Source organism: Polypterus senegalus, chromosome 17 (genome assembly GCF_016835505.1).
Source record: "Polypterus senegalus isolate Bchr_013 chromosome 17, ASM1683550v1, whole genome shotgun sequence".
In the NCBI taxonomy this organism is placed as follows: Eukaryota; Metazoa; Chordata; class Cladistia; order Polypteriformes; family Polypteridae; genus Polypterus; species Polypterus senegalus.
In genome coordinates, this window is record NC_053170.1 from 49,653,302 (window position 1) to 49,677,901 (window position 24,600).

Here is a 24,600-nt window from a genome sequence, read left to right on the forward strand (position 1 = left end):
CGTGTGTAATTTAAAATAGTTGTAAATTTAAAAGTATATTTGATAGAACATGTAAAAAGAATTAGAATTCTTGATATATCTAGTTTTTTTTGTGTTTAGAAGTTTTATTTTTAGAAATTTAACTTAATAATTACTTATTTTTCAGAATCACTATTGACCCATGGCTTCACTAGAAGAGAAAGTAAATTGTGTTCTTTGGTTTGCTGAACTAAAATCTACCGCTGCTGTCCAAAGAAGGTTTAAAACCCAGTACAAGAAAGAAGCTCCACACAGGAATTCCATATCCAAGTGGATGGAAAAATTTAAAGAAACAGGTTCTGTCAATGATAAGCCACGGTGTTAGTGAAGAAACTGTAGCATCTGTAGAAGGAACCTTTGAGGCAAGTCCAAGAAAGAAATTAAGATGGACAGAATCGTATTATCCTTCGTATTAGTAATGATGGTGAACATATTGAATATTGACAAGAACAATAAAAAATGTAAGTTTTTCTTCTTTCTGATCCTTTTAACAGATTCTTTCTATAAAATATACTTACAAAGTTGCAACCATTTTAAATTGCACACAGACTTTATGAACACCCTGTAAAATGTAAAAACCTACCACCTAACCAAATGGGACAAAAGGGCAAAGTTTCCCTGATACACACATCTTTGGAATTCAGAAGAAAGAATGCCTTGTGGACACTTATACAGTATAATACAATTACAATACAATATGCAGACACTCCACACATACAATGACTGGGCCCAAGTTCTGAACCCGGGATGCTGAATCTAAGAAGCATCCATTCATCCAGCACACCATCCATAACAAATTACCACATTTCTTTTCCAATTAAATAAGTATTTTAAACCATCCACAGAGATGATATACACTGAAACTGGTTTCTCTCTTGAAGGATTTGAAGGGTTTTAACTATAATTAAGAAACGCCACGATTACCATTGTAAATTACTTCAAAAATGCTTCAAAATGGTTTTGCAGGATTTGTGCGACCACATCACTTAATGCACATGTGTGTTGTACATCTGTTTGGAAATGTGATGATGAAAGTTGCTAAGCAAAAACAGAAAAAAGCTGCAGTACAGACTCCTACAGAAAGAAGACATAAAGGTTGATATTTTTCAATTAATTCCTTAACAATCATAGTATATATTAGTTTGAAACATGAAACTGCATTATAAAGTGAAACTTTTTCTTTAAAATAACAAGCCTGCTCTTGCCTATGTGATGTTGGTGAAGGATATCGGAGTCCTATTATTAACACCTACCAAATACATCCATTTTCCAAACAGAAAATATTTATCGAGTATTGGTCCGTGACAAGAGATTACATATGTAATTCAAAACAGTACATACATATCATTTTAAGAAGGAAAAAAGCAAAACATGTTTTGTGTACTTTTCTGAGCCACTTGTCCTCCTCTATGGTGAAATTTCAGCCCCAGGGCATGGATTCACTTCACAAAGTCATTGCCAAGCACTGTTGTTGACATTATTGAGTGCTGATGCCCAAAAGTGAATTGCTGTCTCTGTTCGGGAGATAAAAACATAGACAATAATAGCTAAAAATAGTCGCACTTGTGTTCTTCAGGATAAAAAAGCCTTTTATTATTTCACAAAAATATTCCCTGTTGCAGCTGGATTGATAATGCATGCATGTGCTTCAGTGAAAGAATATTGTAATGAACCAGGGAGTGTGAGAGACAGAGAAATGGAAATAGCCACCTTATGCCAACTGCTGGCGATGTGCCCTCAAAAGGACTTTTTAGCTACTTTGGAGATCCAGATGTTCAGCAGTGACAAATGCTCTCAGCTGCTTCGGCCTTTTGTCCGCTCATGAGTGTTGCTTAGCTCCTCCTTACTATGCATACCTGGGGTCAGAGGCAATGCATATGCCTCTCTTTCCCCGGCTCTGTGAGTCGATTCAAGATTCAAGGGTCCATATCCGAGACTCGATGGCAGTTGTACATCAGGGCTAATGGACTCTAACAGTTACTACCTCAGAGCGACAAGGTCTGCATGAGTTTTGCATGTTCTCCCATGTACTGTACTTATGGATTGTTTGGTATGAGTGAGTGTCAGTGAGTTTACTCACTCAAACACGTTGTTCTCAGTTTTTTTATTCCCATATCCTCAGCAAGAGTGACACATTATGTGTTTAAAAAATGTGATAACTGGTTTGTGGTGCTTCAGTCTGCTCTATCATACAATGCTTTTTCTGATTATTATTTTTCATTATGCATGCACGCAATACACCACAGAAAGTGTGATGTGCAATGGGCTTGGCTCTTTCCAAAATCTGACTCTTTTACTGAAAATACAATGCAGTGTAATCAGATCACTTCAGATTTAGTTATTTGTACAAAGTACAATGAAACTCTTATGTGCTCTTTTTATGACGCTGCCACTCACAGCAAAGCCTTTTAGGCTATTTGAAATAATAACAGTAAGCAACGTTAAGGAAAAATTAATCATATGATCTGAGCGCACATTTGTCTGTTATTATAAACCATTGTAGAACATAACCACTGAAGAAACAGAACCGCAAAGGCAAAAGTAGGATACTAAGCAGAACACACAGCAGCTTGGTATTGGGCACTTGTTGAGGCTGTCATAACTCACCCATGGCGGCAGTTGTGAGCAGACAAGCGAACAGGAGATGAAGGACGCCTCAAAAACATGGAAGGCATTCTTTGTTAAACCAAAATCTTTGCTGCTTCCAAGCGGGCATATTTAGTAAGTTTTAAGGCTTTTGCACTCACCTATGTACCGTGGAACACGTTGGCACCATTGTAAGCTGCAAGAACAGACAAAAAAGTATTAAAATTGATCACTTTAGAACAGGGGTCCTCAATCACGGTCCTGGAGAGCCGCAGTGGCTGCAGGTTTTTGCTCCAACCCAGTTGCTTAATAAAAAGCACTTATTGCTAAAGTAACACTTCTGCTTCACTTTAGTGATTTTGAGCCCTTATTGCTTAATTTTGTCTTAAACAGCTATTTTAATTACTCCTTATTATCAATAACATGCAAATGACAAGAGAGAGCAGCATTTCTCCATTTAGCTTATTTACATTTACACCTGTGTGTATTTAGCTGCACTATTGGGTTTAATTAAATACTTGGAAGAAAAATGAAGAGAAAAAAGTGAAGGACTGAGAATTACTCGTCCATTTTAGCCTTCAAATCATTTGCATGATAGAAAGGGAAAGAAAATCTAGGATATGAGAATGACCTGACATAGCAGAGTTAATTTAATTTCATAGCTTGTTAGTGCTTTATTGGCAAGAATTACTTTCTAATTAAGCAACCAGGTCAGAACAAAAACCTGCAGCCACTGCGGCTCTCCAGGACTGGGATTGAGGAACCCTGCTTTAGAACATTATTTTATGTAGCAAATTAATCTATACAATGATTGTGATGAAACAACTTCAACTTGATAATTACTGAACATATCCTTTAAGTGAGCACATCTCTTTCAACATTTGACAAACATTAGTAACACATTAGTAAACCCTTGAGTTCAGTAGTGCAAGTTCATCTCTGCTAAATATACTACAAAAAAGTCAAAGTCAAAGTGAACTTTATTGTCATCTCAACCATATACAAGTATACAGATAGATGAAATTGCGATGCTCAGGGTCCACAGTGTAACAACATGAAGTGCAAATAATTAATTAAAAATAGAATTAAATTTTAAATTTAAAATTAAAACACAAACAAGACAAAACATTGTGCAAAGACAAGACAAAGAAGTAGCAGCAATATTGACTTGTAGTTAGCAATATGCACATTGATGCAATGTATGGTATTTGCAGTCTAGATACATAAATATAGTCAATAGATATGTAATATAATAAATAAATAATAGATAGAAGACTGATATGTTGTTATCACATTTTCTTTTTGGTACTAAATTTACTTGTGACATAATTTTACAAAAGAATATTCACTGTAACACTTGTTTTATGAATCAAGGAAATAAAAAAAAAAATTGTTAAGTTACAAAGTCTGTTCAAGGCATGACATTCAGGTGCATTCAGGAACTTAGTTAAATGGTTAGAGTGTTGAAGCATTTTTCTTCAAATACAGATTTTACAGTTCTGTTTGCAAAATATTTTTATAACAACCTAAAGAAATTGTATAGCTTATATTATTTGAAGTATTTCAATAAAAGTTGAGCTTTCTTCCAATGTTTTCTTTAAGAATAAGTGTCCTGAAATGTAATTAAATTGCTGCAATGGGAGCTGAGTTGATTCATGTAGATGGACTGATGGAAAGATATGCAGACACAGAGACATAAAACAGATAACAGGTACTATCACTTTTATGTAAACACATCTAAAGAAAGCAGAAATTCACTTTATGTGTTTGCTTGTGTGGGTTATAGTCAGAGTCTTTAATACATTTTTCTGCATTTTTTAACTTTATATCATGGTTTTGAAATGTGCAGAATTCATACCTGCTCTGTAAATATTTTCCACTTTCAAAACAGAAATATTTTTTCATGCTTTTCTCAACCCAGATTGTTTTCTTCATTGTGTTGGTCTTTATCTTAACTAGCCTGGACAACGAAACATGTTACATCAATAACACGGCTGTCTAAAGGTCAGTCTCTGGGTGATCTGGGACTGGACTGAAGACAAAAGATTCTGATTTTTTGGTGTATGCTTTATAGTGAATTCACTTTATTTTGAACCCTTGTGATAGTTATTACAACAATAACTCTGGGTTTTGCGAAGATATGATGGAATTTTTGGTATTTTATTTAGGCTTGGCTCTTGATTATATATCATTTCCCAATTGCCCCTAAAATTTAAAACAAATCTGTCATGTCTCTAGGGGTTTATTTGCCACTTCCCAAAGGTGATTGTTAGCCTAATCGTTTACTCTGACTGTCCCTGTTTGGGTGCCTATATGAGTGTGCCCTCTGCCGTACTGCACACATGCTACTTATTCACTACTAGCAAAATACCCGCGCCTCACAGCGGAGAAGTAGTGTGTTAAAGAAGTTATGAAAAAGAAAAGGAAACATTTTAAAAATAACGTAACATGATTGTCAGTGTAATTGTTTTGTGACTGTTATGAGTGTTGCTGTCATCAAGGATTTGATTATCAATATTTCTTTCAATCAGGTTCGTATTTGGAGGATGTGTTGTGTTCAAGTTATATTGCGTGTTTGTCAACCGTTGTAAAGATAACAGGTTTCATTCATCGAAGTGTTCACTACCCAAATCGGTACTCGTGAATCTAAGATGTTTAACAGGCATTCCCAGTATTAAGTTGTGGATTTGCCTGCGAATATTTAGCGGCAGCATGTCTATGAACTTCATTTAAACTTAAGCTTTACACCTTGTTTTCCTATTGGTATGTCTACAAAGGCTTGTTCAGCTTCAGAGGGTTGTTCCTTTCTTACTGCATCAATAAACAGCTCGTCTTCCTCTTTATCTGAGACATCACATACTGCATGCACGGGTTTACCTTTCCCAGTCCTGCAAACTTTAGCAAAGTGGTTCAATTTACCACATTTTTTACACTGTCTTCCTTTAGCTGGACATTGACTTTTTCCACCGTGTGCTTTGTTTCTGCAGTAGCTGCACTTATGAATATGCTTGTATGCGTCATTCGCTTCTTATTCTTTTGCTGCCTTCTCAATTGTGTAATGCGTTTATTGTTCAGCGCTCTTTGGAGGTCTTGCTTGTTGTCTGCATACTGCGTTCACAGTCATTTCACATGAGCCGCTCAGAGTACATGCATCGAAGGTTCTCAGCTGTGCTTGTACTATCTCGTGTGATCTCGCGATGTCCACAGCTTTATTTAATGTTAGCTCAGACCCGGCACTTAAAAGTTTCTCTCGCACTTTCGCTGAGTTTGTGCCAAACACTAGTCTATCCCAGACCATTTCATCTTCGTTTGCATAAACACAGTCCTTCAGCAGTGAATATTTAGCGGCAGAGTGTCTATTGGATTGCTGCTGACGGACGGCCTTATATGGGCAGGCGCTCAATTACGTGGGAGGCGTGGGTATGGGGGACGCAATATAGGCAGGCAGCCAACTACGTGGGAGGCGTGGTGATGGGGGATGCAACTCCGCCTCACACGGCGACCGAGCTGCAGGCTATGGCCGTATATATGTACATAAGTAGGATTGAGTTATGACCGTTATGTGTAGAATTTCGAAATTAAACCCAACTTTTGTAAGTAAGCTGTGAGGAATGAGCCTGACAAATTTCAGCCTTCTACCTACACGGGAAGTCGGAGAATTAGTGATGAGTGAGTTTGTGAGTCAGTCAGTCAGTGAGGTCTTTGCCTTTTATTAGTATAGATTTCAATCTGAATGATTTCCAAGAGCCATTCAACATGTGTATGTGTTAAAATGAATTATGCTGCAAAAAGTGTAATTTTGGCAATTATGAACAATTATTATTCAAGTGCAGGGTCCTCATGGTCTTGAACCTACAAAATCAAACACAAGCTTGGGGGCCACTGTGGATGAGCACCATGTCTATCACAGGCCACCTGAATGTGTATCCTTACTAGGCAGATTCAAATCAGTTTACCTTAAACAACTTTGAGTTTTCTGAGGAAAGTTTGAAATAAGGGCCATGGGGATCTGAATGCAGGCCTGCACTGCTAACCATTGCATTACCAAGTTACATATCAATACCATTGTTTTCACTTAAATACATGACTCTTGTCATAAAATAATCCTTTTGAATTGTACAATGGTTGTGCACACCTGAGTTACTGAGATAATAAATAAAATACTAATGAACTTCTGACTGAACACAGTCATGCTCTTCTGGATGTGAATTAATCTGAGGCCACACTCTTTGAATGTTTTTATTCTCCATACTAATTTCCACTACCAGAATGAACATGGTAAAGGTTAATTTCCTTTTAGGTCTCATATTGTTTTCTTCCACCTCTTTTATCTTCACCTTTTGATATTCCCATTACTATCACTGTTGTTTAAGTAATGCAACAAAGTAATTTTCTAAGATGTTGTCACATGTTAACAGTTTCAAAATGAATCTTACAGCACATGGTGCTGTGTAAGGTTTAGGCAAACCAAAAGCATGATGCGATTACACATTATACCAAACATTTTGGCAGCATGAGTGGAGCCCTGCTATTGAGTCATCAGCACCTGGGAGGTGGCATTTGTGGTCATCTCGGGGTCTTCTCTCCTGCATTCCTGTTTCCCAGCCTTAATGAATCAGTTGACTTAGCTTGGATTATTCAGTCACATTCTGAAGTGTGAGTTAATAAGAAATAAGCTATGAATGCTCAATCATGCGGTCCTGAACAGGATAATGTTGAAATCTTATGGCATGTCTGGACATCGCTCATCATTAGCGCTTTACTTCCTCTTGAATGTGGCTTTCCATGTGGACTGTGGTAAGCATCCATCTCTGGATGACTTTGATGCTGCAGTTTTCTTCAGCTGACCAAGTGTAGGCTGACATGGCAATCATCAGAGGTCAGCAGCTGCACACATATGCTCTTCTTAAGGGCAGCGGTATCAGACGGGATGTGCACTGTTGTTGTCCTGGCAGTGATGCATGTTGCCATATCACAATGCATGCCATCATTAAAGTGGTTGATGATCTCAAACAAGTGTTACTGTAATCTGTAACAGATTTTTGAGAACAATGAGCAGGACTGAGAAGATGAGCAATATTTATGAGAAAGAAGAGTCTTTTGACATTGGACCACGAAGTACACAACTCTGAACAGTGAAAGAGATGCATTGAGCTTGCAAAAGAAAGTTTATCTTGTTACAAAAAATTACTATGCAGTTTGCATATATAAATAAACAAAAGATGGGCACCTTTGGTTGGCCTTTTCTGTGGAATATGGTGTGTGTGACTGTGCCCTGTGATGGACTGGCATCCGACCCATCATTTTTTCCTGCCTTTGAAATTGGATAACAAAGCAGGTTATAAAAATACAAAGGTGGGTGGAAAAAGGCAATATGGTTGCAAAAAAGTTTGTGAAGCCTTTGGAATCCCCTACATTTTTGCATTAATAACTTACAAAAATGTGATCTGGTCTCCATCTAAGTCACAAACATAGAAAAACACAACTTGCCCAAAATGATAACACACAAACAACTAAGTAATTGCATGCAATTAAAGCAGAAATCCAAATAATTCCAACAGGTTCACAAACCTTTCCTTGAAACTGTATGAAAACAATGCTAACAGTGCACCTTACTATGACTTTCACTCATGTTACATGAGACATATAGGAAGGTTACATCTATGTTATCTACTTTCATGTCTATATGTGTAAAGAATTGGACTGTAGGGATTATGGTGTAGTGTATAATGTTATAATTATTAAGATATAGTTCCCTGAAACTAACAAAAAGGTCTGTAATTCCAAAAGAACTCAAAATTCAAAATAGGCCTGACTCTTAAAACTCAAGATCAGGCCTGAGGCCTGCACTCTCAAAGGGGACAAGCCCTCTAAATCAGGGGTGCCCACACTTTTTCGGCTTGCAAGCTACTTTTAAAATGTCCAGGTCGAAATGATCTACCTACAAAATATATATATATATACTGAGTATACTTTATACATAAAATATATGTTGCCATACCTTGCATAACTGAATAACTTTTATGGCACAATAACAATTTAATATATTTATGGTCACTATAGTATTTGGATTTAATAATCTTCATGTGGGAAAAGGCTGACTCGCATAAATAAGTAGAGCCGAATAATGCAGTCGAGGAGGTAGCGCTTGGAAGGACTTCTTATGCTTAATGATCGAGTGACTCACCCGAACGATGCTTTGGTGTGTCTGCCTTTGCTTTTGAATTCAGCCGAGTGAAAAATGATGGCTGTCTGATTAACTGCGATTTTAGTTCCCTCTCCTTTCTCTTTCTCAGATCGCTTTTTGGAAGGAAGTCAGTTTCGTAGTTTTTATGAACAGTTCAAAAGTGCCTTTCCACATTTTCCTTCTTTGGAATAGCAATGATAGATTGACAGATCAGACAAACGCACTTTGATTGTGACACTGTGAGAGAAGAAAATCCTCTTCCAGTTCCATATCCAGCAAATAAACAATAATTTTTTTTTTAAAATCCCTTCTTTAGTCGATATAAATCGGAAGGCTAACTAGATCACTTACAGTAGATAGCCGGAATTTTGCAGTAGCTCGCGCGTTTGATCGTGCATGTGGGATGACCAGTGTGTTAGAAGAAAACAGATCTCAGACTGGCCACCCTGTATGTCAATCAAATGCCATAGGGAAGATATATGATAGACTAACGTTTAAAAAAATGTTTTTGAATGCCACGCGATCTACCTGGACTACTTTTGCGATCTACCGGTCGATCGTGATCAACGTCTTGGGCACCCCTGCTCTAAATCCTAAATGGGAAAGGAGAACGTTAAACATTTAACCCAAGGAAAACATTAAACTTTGATATAAAGGTTATTTAACAAAAATAAAAAAAAATAGTCAATCAATCAAAGATGCAGACCAAAAGCAAAATACAAAAGTAAGCAAAAAAATTAAAAAACACAGAAGGAGCAAACAAAAAAGCCAAAAGACCAAAAAAAAACACATAAATATTAAATAAAGAAATAAAAGAAGAAAGAAATTAAACAAAACGTATTTAGTAACCTAACAATATAATTCAAAATAGAATAGACACACACTAGGAATAAAAATTAAAACCAGGGAAGGAGCCCTAGTAAAATCATAACAGTAATAAACCATAAAAACTCAAATTAACAATTAAAAATATAAATATTGCAATTGTACTATGAGAATGTTAAAACTGGCATCCAAAACAATAAGCGTTATCATCAATATGATATTTCTATACATCTGTTTATTCACTTACTTTAAAATTAATTTGTGACGTTTATTTTTGGATTTGAGGTGTTTTTCATTTTATATTAATTATGTATATACTTTAATTATTATTCTGTTGACATCATCACTACACCATTTTGTGCATATGTTTGCTTAGGTGCTGCCATTTCACATGCTTGGCTGCTCTGATGCTGTGCGTATTACAACCTCTTTGGAAGCACAAAATAACCAAAGAGCGTGACCTTTCAGAATGGCCCACAAGACAGGTCTCCTGACCACAGGAAAAGGGGAGTCTATATATTCTGACTAGGTTAGGCTTTTAAATTCAAAATTATAGCTAAGAGTCTCAAAAATGCCTTGATGCATATCTCACCAGAGGTAGAACCATGAAAACTCCGACTGGAGCATAGAGAAGTTCATAAAACCTTTAGAAAAAAGTTGTTTATTTTCAAAACAAAGCAAAATAAAAAGATGAACTTTTAAAGATCAAAAGGGGTTGGCAAAGACAATCCAAATCAAATAGAATGGTAAACAAACAAACACACACACACACACACACAAACTATCAGAAAACAAAAAGAGCATAATACTTACAAAACCACCAAAAATCACCAAAGAACATTCAAATGAACCATATGGATTTGCTATTGCAGCCTTCATTTAAAGGAAGTCCCCTAAAGATAAGGCACAGGTGGTCCCGCTTCTTAGGGATCTGCCCACAAAATACAAGGAATGTTTCCCACTTGCAATACTCAGCTGGCATCCTGCACTGCCAACATATTGTGACGTGCTTTGCTGCTGCACATGCAGCTGTGAAGAATGTGATGCAAGTTTGGGATAGAGTCCAGGGGAAGCACTTTTTGTGAGGGTGCATGGCAGAACAGGACAGAGAGCTGTTCAGTGAAATGGGTAATGGATTGTGCTTTTGTGTCAGACAGGCACAGACAGAGCCATCATAAAGAATCCAGCAATGACATTGACAGGGTGAGAATAGTGAGAGAAGTAAAAAAGCAGGCAATTGACAAGCAGGTCAAAGGTGCACTTGTTTTATTATTTTGGACGTGTCCTATGGGTAGCAGCAGGGCACAATTTATATAGTGGCATTCAGGATAAAAATCCAGTTGGCACCAATGGGCTCACCTGGCAAACTGTGCACCTGCACAGGGCCGCCAAATCCCAGAGGCCGCCACGCCAATATATATTGAATATAAAACAGAAAGAGAAAATAACGACACAGCTAAAAACGTAGCGGCAAATTTCGACAAAAGTTAAACGCTTGTGTCATGAGCACGAGGCGGCTATGCAGTGTCCACAACGTACATGGCCATCCGCCGTGCAAAAGATACCATATTGACATTGGCGGGCGAAGGGGCCACCGATTCTTTCTCTGCCCAGGGCCGCAATGAGCCTAGAGCCGTCCCAGAGTATTCCTGCAATAAATTATTTCATTGAAGGTCGCGCACAATTACTGCTGTTCCCATGTTTAATAACGTGCTTTAACTCCTATCATAATGAAAATTATATCACGTATACATCTCAGTATTTTAGTTATTCAGAGAGCTGTAATATCACAAATGCAGTGGATTCTGTGTCCTGTTGGAGGTACAGAAAGCCAGTTTAAGAAGCATGTAGTGATTCACACACATAGACCCCATACAGCATTGAATGTGCTACTTTATTTATGATGGGATTTGAGAAACTAGTAGATTAAATGATTTTAAGATGAAGTTTATGATGTTCTACTTTAATGACAAAATAAACTACGTGATTAAACTGGAAATTTCGAGATTAAAGTTGACATTTCGTGCTTTTTCCCTACCGTGTGCCCTTTTTTTTTCTCTGTACCGTAATAAGCTTTCATATGACACTCAGCTGGTGGGCTACGACTCGCCTTTTCACGGTGACTTTGATATGTGACAACTTCTTTTTTATTTCGGGCACTGTGCGACTTTGTGAACCTGAGCTTTCGAGTTTCTCCAACACGCTATGTCACTCGATCAGCTTCCTTTTGTTGTTTATACCACTGTTTAAACCAACAAATAGTACGTTTTTCCTTCCCTCCACTTGGTATTCACTGAAATTCTTCCATTTTCCCTCTTGCTTTTCCCATTGTCTTTTCACAGAACGCTGAGCTTAAGGGCTATTTATATTGATTTGCATATTCAAAGAGGCGTAATTCTGGGAGGAGTTGGGGCAGGACAGCACGCGCGTGCACAAGCGTTACTTTTCACGCTGACTGGGATTTATGTAGTGGAAGAACGCAGAAGTTGGAGTACGCACAGATTCCTGCAACTGGATTTTTCTGTGCGTAAACACATTTCGGCTTTTGTGCTTACGTCATGTTATAGTGTGAGTTCTACGCACGGCGTTATGCATGAAGCCGCTGGAGATTGAAAACGAAAGTGAGGTACCTGCATCAGCTGATTGGTTCCCAGCTGATCATAGCGCCGCTGCATCTGTTGCTGCATGCTGTGGCTGCTGTCAGAGACGGAGAACTGGTGGAAACAGCGGTCACAGCATGGAGCAACAGACTCCTGAAATAGCGGCACCAGTGTAACACATACTGCAAGCAGTGTAATCTGACAATGTATGCATTTGACTGCTTTGAACGTTACCATATCTTACAGGACTATGCTGTTAAACAGGTATGTGAATTTATATTGTGTACATGCTCATGGAACATAAACCACTGTGACATTTGTCATAAATAAATATCTTTTGTTGATTAATATGTAAAACCATTTCTTTATGTGCTTTTCAGAAAACTGATTTTTTTGGTAGAAATATTCAGCCTTTAGCCAAAACGGAAAAAAAAGATAATTAGCTCCAAAAGGGTTAATTACACCTTATTTTTTTAGGCATTACATGTCAAACCAGCAGCCAATGGCTGGCAATGATGAGGCTCTTTAATGTGGGAGTTTTAAGGTGTTGTAATAAAATAAATATCAAAATTAGGACTGTCATTTTCAATTTGCTTTAATAAGAAGGTCTTAGCAATAAATAACAGTCGAGTTTCATGTTTAAGAGTATATTAAACAGAATCTGATGAAAAACATTTTTTTTTGTGTGGCACAGAGAACCATTGAGACAAAATTATCTGAGGGTAGTTGTAGATCAAATTGCAAAGTAGTGGGATTGAAACAAAGAAAGCAAAAAAACTATGTTATGAAGGGGTCTGGCTGTAAATGCTATTAATGAAGATAATCAGCTCTAAAATTTTGAAAAGGCTGATTGTGGAAGTGAAATGCAAAAACAGATCTCTAAAATACTACAAGTTTGCATAGTGTGTCTGGAATAATATGATGTAAAAATGAGTGTTAGTTAAACAAACAACAGTTATTTTACAATTGAATGCAACCTTTTGTCTTTGAATAAGACTTTTTTAAATAAATCCAAGTAATATTAATTAATTAATGGACTTGTGTCTGTTTATCTGTCAGATTGTATGACTCAGTCAGTGCCAATGGATGGCACATCACAAACATTTGTAGTAATAAAATGCATTTCATTTGTCACTTCAACAGATCACAAGCACTAGCTCTTGTGAAGAGAACAGGGCGCCAATGGCAAAGCTGCCAATTCTGTATTCTCATGCCACCCTCATGGACTCTGTTTCTGACACTTTGATCAGAAACATGCACACCAGTAGCCAGCTAGAGTTCATTTTGTACAGCTCTGGCAGTGCTCCTCCTGTACCTACTCACACAAAGGAGCAGATACCAGTCCTACTGCCGGTCTGATGCCCTTCTATGGCCCTGACACAGCAAACCTTCTTGATACAGAACATATGATGTGCCATCATGGAGGAGTTGGACTACCTGTGCAACCTGAACCGGATGCAGGTACCATCTCATGCTACCAGTAGTGACAAGGACACTAGCAAAACACAAAACTAGGGAAGAATCAGTCAGGAAGGATATGGAGAGAGCAACTGTCTGTGGCCACCACTTCCAAAACCAATAAATAAATTAAATGTTAAAACATTCTCAGGTCAGTTGATCTGGATTGATTATTTACTTTATAAGAAAATGAGGGCTTTTTATTTTGGACAAGATTGTTTAATTATTTATTAATATGTGATTATACATGTAATACTAAGGTGAAATGCCATATCCCTGATTATAAAGAACAGGATATTTATGTCTCAGTTTGAAGAAGACCAGCAGTTAAAAATGTTTCCTGTAGGTAACACCGACTGAGGTCCAAGCATTATTGAACTGAATTCTATTATTTTTCTACTTACATATTTATTTATGGTACATGATCAATGCACTTAATTTCTTGTAGAAGCACAAAATAACACAATGGGTTTAGGGCCCATCATTAATTCCAAATTTCTTTCAAATATGAGTTTTTAATTTTTTTTTTTCATTGTTGTTTGTAATTCTGCTCACATGAAATATCTGCAGCCTCTGGTTTCTCTCCTGCAGTGCTGAGGTTAGTTTGTATTGTTATACTGCTTTATTATTTTTGGATATGGGTCTTGTGACCACTTATGATGTACACAAGAGCTCTCAAGATGTGCTAATATGAAGATTTACATAATGCAGTGGCACACAAGTGGTTATTGGCTGTCAAATCTTCAAATTCAAATGAAATCCAGAAAGATCAATTTTTTGTTTTGTAACATGTGATCACCAACCACATAATATTTCAATATCACAGACATCGGGTGAGTGTATGCGGAGAGGGACTATGAAAAATTTAGACTTGGCCAACTTACCTATATAACAAAATGTGTTGATAATTTTATGAGACACTTAAACAACAGTTCCTTATAAAGCAGAAAATTAAAAAAAAAAAATAGAAGATAAAAGAAACAAGGATTAAAATCAACTGTTGATGGAGTAGATTGCTGGCAAGTCAGTTAACTGCTGAACAACCAAAGGAGAAAACACAGGAAACCACAAACTGCCCCCAAATAAAATTAAAATAGACATGAGATGCCTTTTTCTCTCCTTTTTCTTCAAGACAAATGATAATGTTTTACTGCAATTTCCTGTTCTTATCTTCAACATCTGAATAAAATGAGTACAAATAGTTGCTTGTTCTCTATAAAAGCAGCTGTGCATTTAAAAGAGAGCAGATCTCCCAATCTCTTTTGCTAAAGCCAATATCAAATGCATGTTTAAGGATGCTCCACTGAAAAGCTCTTAAACTTCAGGCCATAAACAAAGATGAAAGGCAAACTCATGGCTATCTTGTTGAAGTAGTGTGCTAGGGATAGGATTAAATACATGTACAAATTGTAGCTTTCCTCATTAGTTAAACTTGATTTCATTTTTAGAATCACATAGTGAAACATCAGTAATAATAATAATATTTAACTAATCAAGCCATCTTCAAATTCTTTGAATCAGCTCTTTCCTGAATAGAGTCACAAGAGCACAATCTAGCAACAGAACTGATTGTAATGTGGTAGCAAGTAAATTATTACTGTAATTTAATAACATTTTCTAGAAACAAACTAGTAAAACATTACATTTTAACTTCTTACATTCAAATTATAGTTATTGAATTCATTAGAATTTCATTAGTTGTGTTACTGTTTGCAGCAGTCATTTTTGGAAGTCAAGAGAATTGACAATCGGACACGGTGACGTTGCATTAGGTCTTCCTACAGAAAATGAGTGAACAATTCATCTACTATATAATAAAATACTAGTGTGTCTGTACGTGTGTGTGTGTGACTGGTCCCTCCGAGAAATCTCATTGGTCAGTTTGGCTTTGGTGGCTGAGTAGAAGGGACAATGACACAATAGTTTAGGGGTGTGAAGTTCAACTCCTAATTGAGAGAACTTTTTTTTACAAAAATGGGGTTAGAATGAAGCAGATCAACAATAAACAAAGCAATTAACATACCGACGTACACAACACAGAAACACACAACCCGAGACCAGTCTAAAGACAGGAAGCATTTGCAAGAATACAAATGATTTTTTTCACAGCAGGTAATGGGGGCCTGTCTTCCATTGGTGGTAGTCTAAAAGCAGAGAGGAGCCCGGCAAGGAGCCTCAAAATGACAAAGTCTGAGAAGCAGGCTTTACAGGAATGTGATGGTAAGAGGAAGTGCCAAGCAGGAGAGGTTGAGACACATGAGGATACCAAGGAAAGGGTTAGGAGGAATGCTGAGGGCACATGTAGGACAAGATCTATCAAATATATATAGGTAAGCCTCACTAGTAATAATATACATTAGCATCAATGTTTTAAACTGGGAAATGCACCCTTTAGTTCTCTGTCACAATTTGACCGTGTTTTTTTTTTTTTTATTAATTTTATTGCAATCCATACAAAGCAATCAAGTTTGTACAAAAAGAAAAATTGAGTTAAGAACAGATCGATCCCCAACCTTGAGAGAGAGAGCAAGCCAAACGGCGTTAAATTTAAGGCTTGTAAACATACCTAAATTAATAAATTCTCTGTGCTTTATGAACTTATTTTAAAATATTACTGATTAGATCCTGCCATGTTTTGAAAAAAGTCTGTACAGATCCTCTAACTGAGTATTTCATTTTTTCCAATTTCAAATAGTATAACACATCGGTTTCCCACTGACTTAAAAGAGGAGAGTTTGGACTCTTCCAGTTTATCAGAATAAGTCTGCGTGCCAACAGTGTAGTGAATGCAATCACAATTTGTTTGTCTTTCTCCACTTTAAGACCCTCTGGAAGAACTCCAAACACAGCTGTTAATGGGTTAGGAGGGATTGTGAGTCCAAGGCTGTCTGAGAGGTAATTAAAAATTTTTGTCCAGAATAATGTTAATTTGGTGCAGGCCCAGAACATGTGACCTAGTGAGGCTGGGGCTTGGTTGCAACATTCGCAGGTTGGATCATGCCCTGGAAACATTTTGGAGAGTTTTAGTCGAGACAGATGTGCTCGATATATAATTTTGAGTTGTATAATTGTATGCTTTTCGCATATGGAGCTCGAGTGAATTCTCTGCATTGCTATTTTCCACTCCTTTTCTGACATATTGATTGAGAGATCTTTTTCCCAGTGTCCTCTTGGATCTTTGAAAGGGAGGGATTGTAAAATAATTTTATATATTGCAGATATGGTGTCTGAGTCCTTGAAATTGATCAATATTTTTTCCAGCATGGACGAGGGTCCAAGATGAGGAAAATCAGGCAGGTTCTGTTTAACAAAGTTCCTGATTTGAAGATAGTGAAAGAAATGTGTAGCTGGAATGTTAGATTTAGAATGTAATTGTTCATAGGATGCAAAGATGTTGTCTACAGTGCATAAAGATCTCTAAGCAAGGTAATCCCAATTTTTTTCCAGATATTAAAAACTGCATATGTTTACGAGGGTTGAAAAAGGTGGTTCTCTTACAGAGGTGCCACAGATAAAAGCTTCTCCATCTTAAAATGCTTTCTACATTTTTTCCATATTCTGAGAGAGTGAAGCACAACTGGGTTATTAGTATATTGCCGATAACTTGCATCTATTGGGGCACAGAGCAGGGAATATAAAGAAGTACTGCAGGATTTTACTTCTATTGCGGACCAGGCCTGTGTATGTTCATCTATTTGTGTCCAGGTTTTTATTGCTTGTATGTTTGCTGCCCAGTAATAAAACTGAAAGTTAGGTAGAGCCATGCCACCTTCTGCCTTAGGTCTTTGTAGGGTCGCTCTTTGGATACGTGGATGTTTTGAGTTCCAAATAAATGAGGTTATTGTTGAATCTAATTGCTTAAAAAATGATTTATTAATGTATACTGGAATGTTTTGAAATAAAAAAAGAAGCTTAGGAAGAATACTCATCTTAATAACGTTGATTCTTCCAGCTAGAGTGAGACGAAGGGTTGACCATCTATGCAAGTCTTGCTTAATTTTTTCCATACAGATGGCAAACTTTTGTTGATAAAGAGCTTTGTGTTTACTTGTGATGTTAACACCTAGGTATTTAAACTGATCTGCAATGATAAAAGGTAGGGTATCTAACCTAATATTATATGCTTGAGAATTCACTGAAAAGAGTACACTTTTATTCAGATTAATTCTGAGACCAGAGAGCTTTTGAAATTCTGCAAGTGCTATTAAGACTGCAGGCACAGTATTTTGTGGGTCTGATATATACAGTACCATATCATCTACATATAGAGAAATTTTCTGTTCCAGTCCTTCTCTGATAATCCCCAACATTCAAATTAAACTTATAAAAGCTACATTTATATTTGTTTCTTATGATTTACAAACTCTTGTTTGAAGAGCTCACAAGGAATTAGATTTAATTGGAAAATCTTAGATACCTAATCAGATGGAAAAGCATTAATCATCGCGTGTCGTAAAAATGTACCACCATATCCCAACATGCATTCTGATTTTTTCATCACTTCTCTTTAACATTCCCTTGAAAATAAAGAAGTCTGTGTATGAGTAAGTTATCTCAGAATATTCAGTTATCAATGGTGAATACAAGGCAGTTAACTGAAAAATGGAAATGCTTTCTTTTGATCACCACATGCCTTTTTAACAGTGTAAAGTGCAAAGAGAACAGAGAAACCGAGAGACAGGGATATTTGGTGTTTTACACACTAAACACTATAACAGGTTGTAGGCCCCATCTTTTTAGAAAATGTTCTCATCTGTTGGCTGCTATACTGGCAATAATTTTATGATTTTCCATCTTTGTGTTTGTAACTGATTAACTGGTTAAGTTGGTTTTATTTTTAATCATTAAGAATCATTTATTCAATCAGGCGGCACGGTGGCGCAGTGGGTAGCGCTGCTGCATCGCAGTCAGGAGACTTGGGTTCGCTTCATGGGTCCTCCCTGCATGGAGTTTGGATGTTCTCCCTGTGTCTGCGTGGGTTTCCTCCCACAGTCCAAAGACATGCTGGTTAGGTGCACTGGCGATCCTAAATTGTCCCTAGTGTGTGCCCTGTGGTGGGCTGGCGCCCTGCCTGGGGTTTGTTTCCTGCCTTGTGCCCTGTGTAGGCTGGGATTGGTTCCAGCAGACCCCCGTGACCCTGTAGTTGGGATGTAGTGGGTTGGATAATCGATGGATGGAGTTTTTCAATCAAGAATGCTTTTTGTATTGTGATTATATTTTTATTTATTATTATTTTTCTCATGAAATAACATTATCCTGTTAAAATTTGAGAGAAGTAATGTGTAACTGGTAAAGGATTACCTTCTTTGAGCACCTCAACTGTGTCCATCAGTTTAACAAATATGGTACACACTTCAGTGCATTGCATTGCAGAAAACATTCATGCACACAGCCACAAGTCAGAGTCACAAATTAATCAGCACGCATAATAGGATAATTTGAGATTGTGAGAGGAAATCAGACAATTTAGAGAAAACTGAGATGAATATGGGGGAAACATGGAAACTTCACAAAGATGTGAGAAGACAAATAATTAGCAGCAGGTTTAACAACACTAAATACATTTCTTCACTCATTTATCACAGAACAGGTTGAATTCAGTTGGGGATGGATTAGCCCTGAACTGAAATGAAGCATTGGCAGAAAAGAGGATAACAACAAATCTTTGATTGACTGGCACAGTCCCTAATGGACTAAACATGATAATTGTTAGACAATTAATGAGAAAGAAAAAAAAAACAGAACTACTGTACATCTGAATATGCCTAATATTTATAGACCTGCTTCAGATTTAGCCACTTATTTTTCTAAATTAGCTGAAAAATAGGTTTTTGCAGTGCTTTAGTCTCACCTTATAGATTAGAGCTTGTTGGAGAAGAGTAAGTCTGGATTTTAAACTCATAGTACTGAATTATGTCTTCTAATGAAGGAAATGCTAGAGTTATCGTGTTAGATTTAAATTCGGCCTTTCACACCACTGACCTCTCTATATTGTTTTATAGGCTTGAAAATTATGGGCTTTTCATGCACTTTTCTTCTGAGGTCTGCACAATATAAAAATTAATTTCCGTATGTGCAGAAATGTAATGACAGTACTTCTTTATTAGTTTCTAAAGTTAGATATGATGTTCCGCAGGACTCACTCAAAATGTTACCACGTTTCATGCTGTCTTTGAGAGATATAGCTAGAAAACATGGTATTTACTTTCACTCATTTGCAGATGATCTTTTCTTCAGACCAAGTGAACTTTCTCCTGGTGTGTCCCTAATTAACCATGGCAAAGACTAGATGAGCAATAATTGCTTGTATTTGAATGCAGAAAATACTCAAATTTTAATAATTTATTATGAATGATACAAATAGCAACAAGGTCCTGTCTTAAGTATTAGTTTTACTGAATCAGCACGGAATTTGGGCTTTATCTTAGACATTAGTCTTTCTTTAAAAATAAGAAAATAAAGACATTTTCTAAATCAGGAATATACAGAGAATTTAACTCCTGAGTGTAGTTCTAATAAAACTGATTATTACAGTTTCACCCGCTGTTGGAATTGTTATGAATGTTGGTTTTGTGGGGAATTAATTATGTTATTAATTATTAGACAGATAGATAGATAGATAGATAGATAGATAGATAGATAGATAGATAGATAGATAGATAGATAGATTTTATACAAATGATATGACCTGGTGTTTATAATCTGAGGTGTACAGAGTGAAGAGAAAAGGAGAGAGGACTGTTCCTTGTGGTGCTCCAGTATTGTTCACCATCGTATCAGAGGCAGAGTCCTCAAGTTCACAAACTACAGTCTGAATGACAGATAGTCCATTATCCAGGACATCACAGGCTCATCTACCTGCATACTGTATCTCTGAGTTTAATCCTTAACAGGGATATATAAATGGTACTGAAGGCACTGGAAAAATCGAAAAACATTATCACGGCAGTGTTACCAGCACTGTCCAGGTGAAAATAAGCCTTATTGAGCAGATGGATTGTTGTATCCCCCACTCCAGTCTTTGTCGGTGACTTCATCACAGGTCCATGTTAAAATAAGTTTCTTGTTCTCAGCTGTATTGCTGTTAGCAACGATTAAGGTTGCCAGTTACATTTCATGCATGCTGTATTGAATGGTATGATTACTAACGTTATTAGATAAGGTATTGCAGAAACTTGCTGGCATGTGGTCAGGAGCCTATCCCAGCTAGCATAGAGTACAAGGGAGAAAACCAACCCTGGATAGGACATCAGTCCATAGCATGGCAAAAACACCCCAACCACACACTGTGGCCCATTTAGGATCACCAATTCATCTAACCAGCATGTTTTTGGACTGTGGTAGTAAACTGAAGCATCACTCAAATGCAGTGCGTGACAAGCCTGGTTTTGAGGATTTTCCTGTAATGAGCAGAAAAGCAATTTATGTGTTGATATATGAGGGGTTGTTTGTTTGTTGTCCACGGAAGAAAAAAAGTTACTAGTCACCCTTTAAGCCAATGTACAGCAGAAATGAAGAGCTTTAGCAATCTAGGTGAGAAGTAATGTCAACCAAGCAAACTACTTCTGCATCTGAAAGAGAATGATAAGGATGCAATCTGAAGACGTTACAAAGATGACAGAAAGAGATTTTAACATAAGAAATGCCCCGTGTTAAAGTTGAAACCACTGTCAATGAATACTCCTAGCCTGAACATACAAAATGATTCAAAAGGAAGAATGGAGCTTTAAGACCTTTTCAAGAGAATGCATGAGAAATAGTTCCATGTTACAAGTTTGTTTGTGTCCGAGTGTTGGTACTGTCACCATCCATTTCAGAGTGGATTCTTATAGAACTTGTGAAGTATTTGAGATCTTGAATGTGTATGCTGAATAAGATGAGGTATGTCTTCATAAAGTACTCCAGTTACCTCCCACATACCAAAGTGCTGCATAAAGAAAGGCTTTTGGTGGAGACACAGGGCTTTTAAAGTTTGTGATGACCTACTTTGGATTTTCTAAGAATTCTTAGTACACTATTCTGTGTGTTGTCTGCTAGAGAAATGACACCTTGTTAGGGGGTGCTTGACCCGTGAACAAAGATCAGGATAAGAATGACCCTGGGCTCTCTAAAGGCATTGCCATAAAAGAAGAAGGTGGAAACATGCCTAAAACTGTTCATCCTCTCCACAACTCATTATCTTTTTCAAACTGCCTTTTTCAGACATGGGGTCTTAAGAGGCATCATAGGGGTACTTAGTTTGACAGCTATAACAGACGCATTAGCTCAGTCACAATATTTTTTGAGGGATAATATTCTATACATTAATCAAACTGTTAATGCATACTGTATGTACACTGCATGCATTTTGTGAATATTTTTCTACAGTACCGTGTATTTCTCTGTTCTTGTGCTCTGTGTTCCTGTGTTGTTGTTGGAGCTGTGAGTTTTACAACAACAACAACATTTATTTAAATAGCACATTTTCATACAAAATGTAGCTCAAAGTGCTTTACATAATGAAGAATAGAAAAATAAAAGACACAGTAAGAAAATAAAATAAGTCAACATTAATTAACATAGAATAAGAGTAAGGTCAGATGGCCAGGGTGGACAGAAAAAAACAAAAAAAACTCCAGACAGCGGGAGAAAAAAATAAAATCTGTAGGGATTCCAGACCATTAGACTGCCCAGTCCCCTATGGGCATTCTACCTAACATCAATGAAACAGTCCTCTTTATATTTAGGGTTCTCACAGAAGGACTTGATGATGATGGTCACGTAGACTTCTGCCTTTTAATCCATCCATCATTGTTGGAGCATCATGATGCTTTAAATAGGTGGTGGTGGGGCTTTATAAACCATAAGCAGAATTTTAAAGTCAATCCTGAATGACACAGGTAACCAGTATAGTGACATCAAAACTGGAGAAATGTGTTCGGATTTTCTTTTCCTAGTTAGGATTCTAGCAGCTGCATTCTGCACTCGTTGCAAGTGATTTATATCTTTTTTGGGTAGTCCTGAGAGGAGTGCGTTACAGTAATCTAGTCGACTGAAAACAAACGCGTGAACTAATTTCTCAGCATCTTTCAGTGATATAAGAGGTCTAACTTTTGCTATGTTTCTTAAGTGAAAAAATGCTGTCCTAGTGGTCTGATTAATATGCGATTTAAAATTCAGATTACAGTCAACAATTATCCCTAACCTTTTTACCTCCGTCTTGACTTTTAATCCTAATGTATCCAGTTTTTTTCTAATAGCCTCATTGTATCCATTATTGCCAATCATTAAGATTTCAGTTTTCTCTTTATTTAACTTGAGAAAGTTACTATTCATCCATTCTGAGATGAGAGTCAGACATTGTGTTAGTGAATCAAGAGAATCGGAGTCATCAGGTGCTATTGATAAGTACACATTTACTTTGGCCATCTGTCAATCTAACCAATCCCTTCACTTTCTGCACATTTTATTGTGTTGTAGATTTACAACTCCAAATCAGAAAACATTGGGACGATATGGAAAATGCAAATTAAAAAATAAACACAGTAAAGTATTTAAATTTACTTTGACTTTTATGTCATTGCAAATAGTAGGAAACGGATATTTCATGTTTTGTTTGGTCAACTTCTTTTCATTTGCTAATCTACATCCATTCCCGCATTTCAGACCTGTAACACTTTCCAAAAAATGCTGTGACGGGGACAAATTAGGGCCAGTAATGAGGTAATAAAATGAAATAATGATGTAATTTCAAACAGGTGATTTCAAACATGATTTGGTACAAAAGCAGTATCCGCGAAAGGCTGAGTCTTTGAGGGACAAAGTTGGGCAGAGGATCTCCAATTTGTCAACAAATGTGTGAGATAATTATTGGAATGTTTAAACACAATGTTATTCAAAGAAAGATTGGATGGGATGTGCATATTTCTCCCACTACAGTGCATAATATCAATAAACAATTCAAGGAATCTCAAGGAATTTCTGTGCGTAAAGGGCAAGGGCACAAGCCTAAGCTGAATACCTTGATCTTTGATTCATCAGATGGCACTGCATCAAGAACCGTCACTCATCAATAACTGATATAACCACATGGGCAAGGGATTACTTTGGTAAACCTTTTTTCAAGCACTACAAATGCAACTTAAAATTTACTGTGAAAAAAAGAAGCCTTATTATGTTAACAGTGTCCAGAAGTGGCATTGACTTCTCCAGGCTCAGAGGCATCTGGGTTGTACCAGCACAAAGTGGAAATGTGCATTGGGTCAGACAAATCAGTGTTCCAGATCTTTTTTGGAAGAAATGGATGCCATATACTCTGGACCAAAGATGAAAAAGACCATCTAGACTGTTATCAGAAACAAGTCTAAAATCCATTGTCTGTCATGGGGGGTTGTGCCAGCACATTGGGCAAAAGTAATTTATACTTCTGTGATGGCAGCATTAATGCAGAAAAGTACATTGAGGTTTTAGAGAATCATATGCTGTCTTCAAGAAGACATCTTTTCCAGGAACATCCATGCATTTTTCAGCAAGACAGTGCAAAACCATATTCTACACACATAACAAATGCATGGCTGTGGAAGAAGTTGGTACGAGTACTGGATTGACCTGGCCTGTCTGCAGTCCTGACCTGTCCCCAACAGAGAATGTGTGGAGAATTTTGAAATGAAAAATATGAAAACAACAGCCCTGTACTGTTGCACACTTAACTTGTTTGCAGGAAGAATGGGACAAAATAACACCTGAAAAGCTTCATCGCTTCAAAACTCTATTAACTATTGTGAGAAAGAATGGCAGCATTACAAAGTGGTGAATGCTTTACCATCCCAGCTTTTTTGGAATGTGTTGCAGGCCTGAAATGCAGGAATGGATGTACAGTATATTGACAAATTAAATGCGCTCATACTGTCTGCAATCAAATAAAGTCAAAGTAAATTTAGGAATCAC